Raw genomic sequence first — 11,604 nt, 5'->3', positions numbered from 1 at the left:
TGGGGTGGGGAGGGCTGCTCCGGAGGGAGGGTGGAAGTGGGAAGGGTCCTTCTTCCCGGCAGAATGTAGAAACCATCACCCTTTAGAGCAAGAATTTCCCCCACCCAACTACACCCCAGCTTCTTCCCTAATTCCAAGCCCCTTCCTTGGAAATAGGAGAATCCAAGAAGCATCTTGGAAGCAGAGCCCAGTCAGCTAATTCCAGGGCTCCCAGCTTAGCTGCAAGACGCATGAGAGACCCACGACTGATGATTATTGATCGTGGGGAGCAGAGTTCTGAAAAATGACCCCTCGCTTCCTTTCATAACTTTTCAGGAAAGGCGGCACAATTATCCTTTCTCTTCCCTTGCTTAAAAGTTGAAACTGAAATTAATTTTTTTTAAACAAGCCAGTTATAAAAGAAAACCATAATGCCTTGCCACTGGGTAATTCCTTCTTGATTAAAGACAGGGGCTGTTGATAAAAACTGATGCCCAAAAAACTCATAACAGATGAAGACCTCTGTCTGAAGCTCCTGTGTGACTGCATGGGTTTTCTAGGCAGAGAATGAACATTTTGGGGAGTGAGTTTTCTTGTAAGAAAGTGGAATAAAGCAACCTGAAGTGGGGTAACTGGGAGTGGGTGGATTCCATGAATGGGAGCAAGGGAAGGAATGGGAAAGCTGGTGGGTTTTTCCTGCCCAGAATTAACTCACTCTTTTTCTAGTAATAACCCTCCATTTTACTTTGAAGGCTCTCAGTCCAAGGGGTTCATATGAGGTGGCCCTGTAGCAGCCCCTCCCACCCTCCTGCCCCCAGGGAAGGATACACGTGCCTGCCCGGACATTCGCTCTCCAATAATTTCCTGCTCTAATTATTGGGAGCGAGGTGCTCTCTCTTGGAAGGGGTTGCAAAACTGGCAGGATGTTAAGTCTGGTCCTGCTGAAAATCACTGGTGACACCAAAAGGGAGGAGCCTCCTGAGAACAGAGCCACTCTGGAGGAACTCAAGACCTGGGGACAAGCCAGGGCCGCCACATACAGCTGAGCAGGGTGTGCACTGCACAAGTCTTCCCGCTGAAGGGGCAAGCAGGGTCTGAAAACTAGCCCACACTCTGCCAATCAATGATAAGTATCACATCCCCTTTACCACGTGCAAAGCATCCTTCGAAGCACTCCAGCACCTCGGTTCTGCACAACAACTCTATGAAGTATTATTATCACCACTTTAAACATAAGGAAGGAAACCCAGGCGGTCTGGCTCCAGAGTCTGTGCCCTTAGCTTCTGCCTTTTGTCAGATTCCGGGGTAGAGAGAGCAGAGTATTCAAGAGACTCCAGTGTGGCTGAAGGAGAGAAGGCAGAGAGCGGGTGGTCCATGGGGAGGCTAGAGAAGTAAGGAGGCCGGAACATGAGACATAAAGAAGGAGGATCCATGAGAGGGACATGATCAGATTGCCCTTTGGATCAGATGCACTTTGACCATTGAATCTCATACAAATGGCCAAGGGTCATACCCAGATTATACCAAGAACTACTACAAGTCAAAGAGAACTACGAGTAATCTGATGCAAAAAAAAAAAAAAAAGGGGCAAAAAACTTGGACGGGCACTTCACAAAAAATACATGCAAATGGCCAGTAAGCAAAGGAAAAGAGCCTCAACTTAATCAAACATCCGGAAAATGCAAATTGAAAGTATCACGAGGCGAAAGCAACCTCAACATCCATGGATACAGATGTGGTCCATCCGTACAATGGGATACTATTCAACCTCAGAAAGGAAGAAAATCCTGACACCTGCCACAACACGGACGAACCTAGAGGACAGGATGCTCAGTGAAATAAGCCTGTCACAAAAGGACAAATACTGTACAGTTCCACTTACACGAGGTACCTAAAATAGTCAAACTCATAGAGACAGAGAATAGAAAGGTGGTCGGCAGGGGCTGGGGCCGGGGCACGGGAGGAATGGGAGTTGTTGTTCAATGGGTGAAGAGTTTCAATTTGGCAAGATATAAAAGTTCTAGAGATATATTGCAGGACAGAGTTAACACTATCGTAGTGTATACTAAAAAATGGTTAAGATGGTAAAAAATCTAATACACAAAATAAAAGCACAGAAAGATACCCTATCTACCCAGAGAACGGTAAACTAAAGATACAAAAATAAACACAGAACTGCTGGACAGTAGCAGGTATTCCAAGGGTACAGGACAGCCAGAGCTCTCACACACCGCTGGCAGGCGTGTAGGCTAGGACCACGGCTTTAGAAAATTATCTGGTGATGTCTATGAAAACTGAACATACCCTATAAGCCAGAAAGTCAACTTCTGGCTTAGATATGTGATAGAAATAAATTTGTACAAGAATGTATATATAAGTTTATATAACTGTTGTTTGTAGGAGCCCCCAAGTAGAAACACCCCAAGTAGCTGTGAAGAGTTCAATGGGTACGAAAATTATAGCAAACTCATCAACAGAATACTACACAGCAAAGCAATGAAAGAGCTATACCCACACACAACGGCGTGCTGGAGTTTCATTTTGTAAATGTTGGGCAAAAGGAACCGGATATAAAAGAACACGATCTCAACTACTTGGTTTAAGGAAAATTCAAAAGCAGGCAACGTGAAACGGCAGGGTGGGATGTCAAGACCGTGGGCCCATTTCTCTCTCTTTTTTTTTTTTTATAAATTTATTTATTTTTGGCTGCGTTGGGTCTTTGTTGCTGCGCACGGGCTTTCTCTAGTTGCAGCGAGCAGGGTCTACTCTTTGTTGCGGTGCGCGGGCTTCTTATCGCGGTGGCTTCTCTTGCTGCGGAGCATGGGCTCTAGAGCGCAAGCTCAGTAGCTGTGGCGCACGGGCTTAGCTGCTCCGCGGCATGTGGGATCTTCCCAGACCAGGGCTCGAACCCGTGTGCCCTGCACTGGCAGGCAGGTTCTTAACCACTGCGCCACCAAGGAAGTCCCCAGGAGGGGCCATTTCTGAGACGGGGTGAAGAGGTGACTTCACGATCTGGGTTGAGGCTCCACAGAGGTGCACTGGTGATTATTCTTTTCATCCTTTTTCTGGATGATGTCACATTTCAGTTGGGGAGAAAAATCACTTTATCTGCCGTGGATGATAGGATGTGGGTGAGGCATGGGGCAGGAAGACCATTTCAGAAGCTGTGACACTTGTCAGGCGAGAGGGGAGGATGGGCGGGGTCACGGTGGTGGCTGGGAAGCTATAAGGTGTATTAGTGAGCGTGGGCTGGACAACACTGACCTGCGGTGAGGTTGCTGGACAAGGGGCCAAGCACGACGCCCGGGCCAAACGACTTCTCCCTCCTCATATCCTTTGGGGGGGGCATTTTGGGATAAAAACCATCTGGTGTATATATATATATATATATATATATATATATATATATATATATGCAGTGGAATATCACTCAGCCATAAAAAAGAATGAAATAATGCCATTTGCAGCAACATGGATGGACCTAGAGATGATCATGTTAAGTGAAGTCAGTCAGACAGAGAAAGGCAAATACCCCATGATATCACTTATAAGTGGAATCTAAAAAATGATACAAATGAACTTATTTACAAAACAGAAACAGACTCACAGACATGAAAACAAACTTGTGGTTACCAAAGCGGAAAGGTGGGGAGGGATAAAGTAGGAGTTTGGGATTAACAGATACACGCTACTATGTATAATCTAGATAAACAAGGACCTACTGTAGAGCGCAAGGAGCTATAGTCAATGTCTTGTAATAACCTATAACGGAAAAGAATCCAAAAAAGAATACACACATATAACTGAATCACTGTGCTGTACACCTGAAACTAACACAACATTGTAAATCAACTATACCTCAATTTTTAAAAAAGAGCCTATTTTGTACCTGGGCTACTTGGTCTTTAAGAAAAGGTTTGCCAACTCCTGGTTTAACCAGTCAGAGAAGAATCATATCGGGTGACTTTAAAATACACTGATACGGATGTGCATCCTGGTTGGACTAAAAGAAGTGCAAAGAGATCTTCAACTCTTTTTAGGAATAATGATGGTGTTAGTAATAATATTGGTATTATTATTTTGAAATAGCTAGAAAGAGCCAATAAACAACAATTTTAATTATTTGCAGCCTAAGAGAGAAAAGAACTATAAGCATAAAATCTGAGCAATCAGATATCCACAGTTAAGACTCCCATGTTGGCTGGGAACCAGCCCGTGGCTCCTGGCCCCTGCATAGGGGGCCTGTGTTTGTGCCCATCTTTCTCCCCAAGATGTGGTTCCATAGCCCCCCCTCCACCCCACCACCCACGTCCTAGCCCCCCACACTCACCCTTCAAACCTCAGCTTCAAACTCACACTCTCAAGGAAGCATCCCCAAGCCCCCAGACTCTCCATGATAAGCTCTCATGTCAGCCTCTGGAGCCACCAATTGTCATCAGCTCTGTGTGTGTGTGTGTGTGTGTGTGTGTGTGTGTGTGTGTGGTGTGTGAGTGTGCGGATGCAATGACTTGTTACCATAGGCCTGAGTCAGAGCACACACCATCATATCCCCAACCCAACAACGCCTGGCACGTGGCAGAAGCTCCACACAGATCTACTGAGTGAAACTGCAAAGACATCATAACAGCTAATGCTTACTGAGCACTTACTATGTGCCGGCCTATTGTGAGCATTCTCTCACCTAATCCTCTTCCCAGTAATAACCTAACATTTATGGAGAGCATCCTCTTTGCCAGGCCGCACTTTACATGTAACCCCTCATCTTCTTTTCCCGTCAGTTCTATGCTATCTGGGATGGTCAATGTCATATGTCAGCTTGGCTGGGCTACTGAACCTTATTATTCCACCAAACACTAACCTAGGTGCTGTGGTGAAGGCATTTTGTAGACGGGTGAGCATTGACAGGTGACTTGACTTTTTTTTCATGATTAATAATGAACATTTATAAATTCATGCAAAGCTTGAGGATAAGCAATCTGTGTTCTCCCATTGAATTTTCACAACGTCCCTGTAGGTCACGTACTATTATCATCTCACTTTGTAGTCTTGTTAAATGAGATAGAGAACCGTTACACAACCCGAAAAGATCATAAAGTAGCAAGAGATGAATCTGATATTGAATTCATCTCTTTCTCCCCAAATGCCCTGCTCCTCATCACCCCACGCACATGGGACCAAGAGACTGGAACAGAGCACAGCACACAACTCTTTGCACACACCGGAACTCCACGTGCCCTTTTCTTTCCTTTTTTAATTTTTTTTTGAGCTGTAAATTGACTTCATTCAGAAAACAAAATTTTTAAACTGACATTTTAACTGCCTCCCCCCAATTTTAGGGTTTTTAGGAGTAAATTTTTTCTGCTCTAAATAAAGCAAAAATCAAACACCTTTTGGGAAAAACATGAAATAAAGGAGATGATCCATAATAAGGTGTGTGTGGCGGGGGCCGGGGGGGTGGGCTTCACCCAGTCAGTTGAAAGGCAAAACTGAAGAGTCCTTGAGGAAGAAATTCTGCCTGTGGACAGGGGCCTCAGGCATCCGCCTACAGATTTCAACTTACCTAGCCAGACCCCCCCAATCCTATAAGCCAATTCCTTAAAATGCATCCCTTAACATAAATATCCTACTGGTTCTGTTTCTCTAGGGTAACCCTGACCGATACACCATCCAAATTGCTAAACAGGGAAACTGAAACAGGGGCAGGTTTCTACAGCTGGTCCACGGTCCCCCCGCTGGAATAGGCCGGAGCTGAGATTCAAACTCGGGCAGTCGGGCTCCAGGGCTGCAATTAACCTCCAGTGCTCAGCAACGAGTGCTTCCTTCCCCGCCCACCCTCCTCATTGATTAAAGAGAGATGTGGCCACGGGGGAACGGCGTGGGGCGATGGTGGGGAGAGTGAAGTTCTAGAACAAAAGTTGACTTAGAAACTCCTGCCGCAGTTGGACATGGGTTGAGTTGGGTCAAGGATGGCAATCAGTAAGATTACTACAGCATAACTTGAGTTTTTATTCCCCCTGTTGTGATGGATGAGGCCTTTGAAGCAACTGGCGGAGGCCTCACCCTGAGCGTCCGGGCAAGATTTGTGGACACATTTATGTGAAGGATCTCCTTCCAGCTCCCATGAGTGTTTAAATTGACTTGCTTCAAACCAAGATCAAAGAACAGGCGGCAGATATTGTTTCACCAATTTGTATAAATCAGGCAGACAAACCGTGGCCTCGACAACTACTGATGTTTCTCCAGTTGGAGATAACTTGTTAAGAAACACATCAGGCAGCTGCAAAAATCCCAATGCCTCCTTGGGAGAGAAACTTCTAAAAGAATTGATCACTCGCTGACCGACTTTACCTTAACTACTCCTGAAGCCGTAATTGAGAAGGCCCCAGGGTCCACTATTCACGTATCCTTCAACCTTTCAGAATGGATTTGAGTGATCATTTTTAACAGTAATGCCTTGTACGTTCGTAGAGTTTTCAGATGGTCACAGACATCGCTCTGTTTCAACCTCATAACAATCACAGGAGCTAAGTGAGGGCAGCAAGGTGTCGCCATCTTGCTGGTGGGAAATTGAGGCTTAGAGAGGTCAAGGGTCTCCCAAGGTCAAGCAGACACGTGACTGACAAAAGTGAGATGAAGCTGGAAGTTTAGCCCCAGCCCCAGGTGAAGATTTCCTTCTTCTTCTCATTTTGCCAGTGTTTACTGAGGGCTTTCTGGACGCCCTGTGCTGGGCTGGTTACTTCCCCTCTCTCTCACTCGTTAAAATATTTCCTGATCAATACATTTTCTTAACATACAATTCCACAGTGGGAGTAATGCGGAAGCTACTTTAGAAAATCCCATCAGAGTCTCATACACACACACACACACACACACACACACACACACACACCAGCCAGAGTCTAGGAGACTTGGGAATCATATAGAAAATAACCAACTCTACAAATAGCTCATACAACTGAATAACAAAAATACAAACAACCCAGCCGAAAAGTGGGCAGAAGACCTAAATAGACATTTCTCCAAAGAAGGCATGCAGGCGGCCAACGGGCCCATGAAAAATGCTCAACATTGCTAATTATTTGAGAAATACAAATCAAAACTACAATGAGGTATCACTTCACATCCGTCAGAATGGCCGTCCTCAAAAAGTCTGCAAAAAACAAATGCTGGAGAGGGTGTGGAGAAAAGGGAACCCTCTTGCACTGTTGGTGGGAATGTAAATTGGTACAGCCCCTACGGAGAACGGTATGGAGGTTCCTTAAAAAACTAAAAATAGAGCTACCATATGACCTAGGAATCCCATTCCTGGGCATATATCCAGACAAAACTGTAATTCAAAAAGATACCTGTACCCCTATGTTCATAGCAGCACTATTCACAATAGCCAAGACGTGGAAACAACCTAAATGTCCATCGACAGATTAATGGGTAAAGAAGATGTGATACATATATACAATGGAATATTACTCAGCCATGCAAAGAATGAAATAATGCCATTTGCAGCGACATGGATGGACCCGGGGATTGTCATACTAAGTGAAGTTAAGTCAAATAGAGAAAGACAAATACCACATGATAGCACTTATATGTGGAATCTAAAATATGACACAAATGAACGTGTCTATGAAACAGAAACAGACTCACAGAGAGAACAGACTTGTGGCTGTCAAGGGGGAGGGGGTGGGGGAGGGATGGACTGGGAGTTTGGGATGAGCAGATGCAAACTCTTATATAGAGAGTGGATAAACAGCAAGGTCCTACTGTGTAGCACAGGGAACTATAATCAATATCCTGAGATAAACCAGAATGGAAAAGAATATATATATATATATACACACATATATATGTATAACTGAATCACTTTGCTGTACAGCAGAAACTAACACAACATTGTAAATCGACTGTACTTCAATAAAATAAATTTTTTAAAAAAGAAAATAAGCCACTCCCTTCTCATCTGTGTACATCTAGAAGTGCCTCCCACAGTGTGAAAATGGCCTTTGGATCCATGAAAATGAATAACCACTCTATCGAGCACTTAACACGAGCCGAGCCCAAAACCAAGCACTATTTATGTATTAGCACTTTTAATCCTCTGGAGTAGATCACATTTGACTTCCATCGTACAAAAGAGGAAGTGGAAACTGAGACTCACTGAGGTCGAGTCCCTCACCCAAGTTCATGCAGATATCATGAGGTGGAACGTGGGTTCCAAAGCTCCTGTCCCTAACGCAGTGTTTCCCCACATCACACCTTCACCTATCACCTCCCCATTTTTTGTCACTTCCTCTGCAACCTGTATGACCATTTGCTTCCTGTTATGAACTTATTATTTAAAGGAAACGTTAATTTTACTGAAAAAAAATTTATCTTTAAAAGAAGTCAGACAGCTTCAGATGTAGAAAGCTGGAAAGGGCATCACTCCCATCCTTACTACTACAACAAAAAAGCAAGCCAGACAAGTTGAAACTTGCCAGCTTTTCTTTAGTCCAGCAGAGCTCTGAGGTTGCCAGGGAATCAACTAATCTGAAATCTAAGGGAAGATAGGTGCCTCTAGGGAGAGACAGAACTGGGGCACTTGCTTACTGGAAGTACATACCATTGGACACTGGTATGACAAAAGCTAAAATATTTAACAAATTGCTAAAGGTTGATGTGGGCTCATTAGACAGTGTAGGACTTCTGGGAGCCACAGACATAAGAGGAATTCATTCTATATGCAGTTTTGCTTCCACTGCTGAACTGGTGCTCAGATAAAGATAGGAAAGGGCAGGGTGAGAATTCTGAGAGAGCTCCCTCGTAGAGCAGGCCTGAAGGAAGGGAACAGCGGCCACCACAGGAAAAGCACAAAGCCCCACCCAGGTCCTTCTCCCCATCTCCTAAAAGTTCTAGGGGAAGGGCAAAAAAAGTGGTACCCTTAGGACACTGGTGAAAACCAATGAAGCTGATTGAAGGAAAAAACAAAAAAACCCCTCTATTCCTGGGGTAGGGTGGGATGCAAAGGAAGACATCCTGATCCCAGACCCACAGCTGTGGTTGGACAGGCTCACACAGGGCCTGGATGAGATCAAGGCATACTCGTAACAGAGAACACTCCCCCCGCCCTCAGCCCACCACCAGGTGAATCAGTGTGGAGTCACAAGTAACAGCATCAGCAGCCAGGAGGGGGGCAACAGGATGTAGAGAGATCCTCTCCGGCAAAGTGCAAAGGAAGACTTAAAGGTGAGGGTGGAGCAGACATTACGGAAAACGCTCTTGCAAAGCAACTCCCCACATAAACACAAGCTAACCAAAGAGGTTAGCTTGAAGCTAGTGGTACATTGAGGGTAACTATAGCAACAACAAAACCTAAACCCAGCTCAACTCCTAAGTGGATTGACTCATCTCCCCATACTAAAGGCCTGGCAGAAATAAAGGCATGCTCTGTTTCCAGACATAAAAACTATTTACCTCAGTCCCTGTTGTCCAACACTAGATGTCTGGCTTTCAATAAAGAAATTTTGAGACACTCAAAGAAAAAGCAACAAGCCATCAAGAGACAAAAGAATCAACAGAATCAGACTCAGATATGGTATAGATGTTGGAATTATCAGACAGGAACTTAAAATAACTGATCAACATGTTAATGGCTCAAGTCAAAATGAAGACACCATGAATGATCACAGGGGTAATTTCAACAAAAGAGTACAAACTATAAGAAAGAATCAAATGGCAATACTGGAAATAAAAACCACAGTAACAAAGACAAAGAATGATTTTGACAGACTCATTAGTAAACTTAACACAGGTAATAACAAACTTGAAGACAGGTCAATAGAAATTATTCAAATTGAAACTCAAAGAGAAAAAAGAGTTTTTAAAAAATCAGAGCATCCAGGACTTCCCTGGCGACGCAGTGGTTAAGAATCCTCCTGCCAATGAAGGGGACACAGGTTTGAGCCCTGATCTTGGAAGATCCCACATGCCACAGAGCAACTAAGCCCGTGTGCCACAACTACTGAGCTCACATGCCACAACTACTGAAGCCCACATGCCTAGAACCTGTGCTCCACAACAAGAGAAGTCACTACAATGAGAAGCCCGCACACCACAATGAAGAGTAGCCCCCGCTCGCCACTACTAGAGAAAGCCCGCGTGCAGCAATGAAGACCCAATGCAGCCACAAATAAATAAATAAATAAATAAATTTAATTTTTAAAAAAATCAGAGCGTCCAAGAGTTTGGGGACAATAACAAATGGTCCAACAGAAGTGTATTTGGAATCCCAGAAGGAGAAGAGTGAATGAGGCAGAAAAAATATTTGAAGAAATAATTATCTAACTGACATTTATAGAAAACTCCACCCAAGTACACAAGGAACATTCACCAAGACAAACTGTATTCTGGGCCATGAAACCAATGTTAATACTTTAAAATAAATTATTGAAATTATAAAAAAAGGTATTTTCCAAAACTAATGACAGACATCAAACCACAGATCCAAAGAGCTCAGAGAACACCAAACAGGATACAATAAACAAAAACAAACACCAAAACAGGCATATCATAGTCAAACTGCTGAAAACTAAGGACAAGGAGCAAATCAAAGGTAGGCAGAAGAAAAACAAACACATTACGTACAGAGGAACAAAGATAATAATTACATCAGACATCTCATCAGAAACTAGGCAAGATAAAAGACAATGGAACAAACTTATGGTTGCCAAAGAGGAAAGGTGGAGGGAAGGGATAAATTAGGAGGTTGGGATTAACATATACACACTACTATATATAAAATAGATAATCAACAAGGTCTTACCGTATACCACAGGGAACTCGACTCAATATTCCGTAGTAATCTAAATGGGAAAAGAATCTGAAAAAGAATAGATACATGTATATATATATATATTTATATATAACTGAATCACTTTGTTGTACATCTGAAACTAATGCAACATTTTAAATCAACTATACTCCAAAAAAAATAAAAAATAAAATAAAATAAGATTTTTTAAAAAGACAATGGAAATGACATCTTGGAGTGCTAGAAGAAAAAAACTATCAACCCCAAATTTATTCCCAGGCTGTGGGCCATACACTGCCTGCTGCCTATTTTTGTAAATAAAGTTGTATTGAATTTATAAAATTCATTCATATATTGTCTATGGCTGCTTTCATACTACAGTGGTAGGGTCAAGATGCTGTGACAAAAACCACATGGCCTGCAAAACCTAAAGTATTTACATCTGACTCTTTAAAGAAAAAGTTTGCCAACTCCTGCTCTAAAAGATAACTGATTTTCAAAAAAATAGTAGCAAAAGCAAAAGTCGTAGCAAGCTTCTGTGTGGTCATATCATACGCAAAACTAAAATACATGACACCAATGACACAAAGCATTTGAATGAAGAATTATTAGCATATTGTTGTAAGTTTCCTAGACTAGACATAACACAGTATCATTTTATTTGAAGTCAGAATTTTTCATTAAAGATTTATGTCGTAAAACCTAGGGCAGGGCTTCCCTGGTGGTGCAGTGGTTAAGAATCCACCTGCCAATGCAGGGCTCACGGGTTTGAGCCCTGGTCCGGGAAGATCTCACATGCTGCGGAGCAACTAAGCCCGTGCACCACAACTACTGAGCTT

The sequence above is a fragment of the Tursiops truncatus genome, chromosome 15 (assembly GCF_011762595.2).
Source record: "Tursiops truncatus isolate mTurTru1 chromosome 15, mTurTru1.mat.Y, whole genome shotgun sequence".
Classification (NCBI taxonomy): Eukaryota; Metazoa; Chordata; class Mammalia; order Artiodactyla; family Delphinidae; genus Tursiops; species Tursiops truncatus.
Note: the sequence above shows the minus strand (reverse complement) of the source record.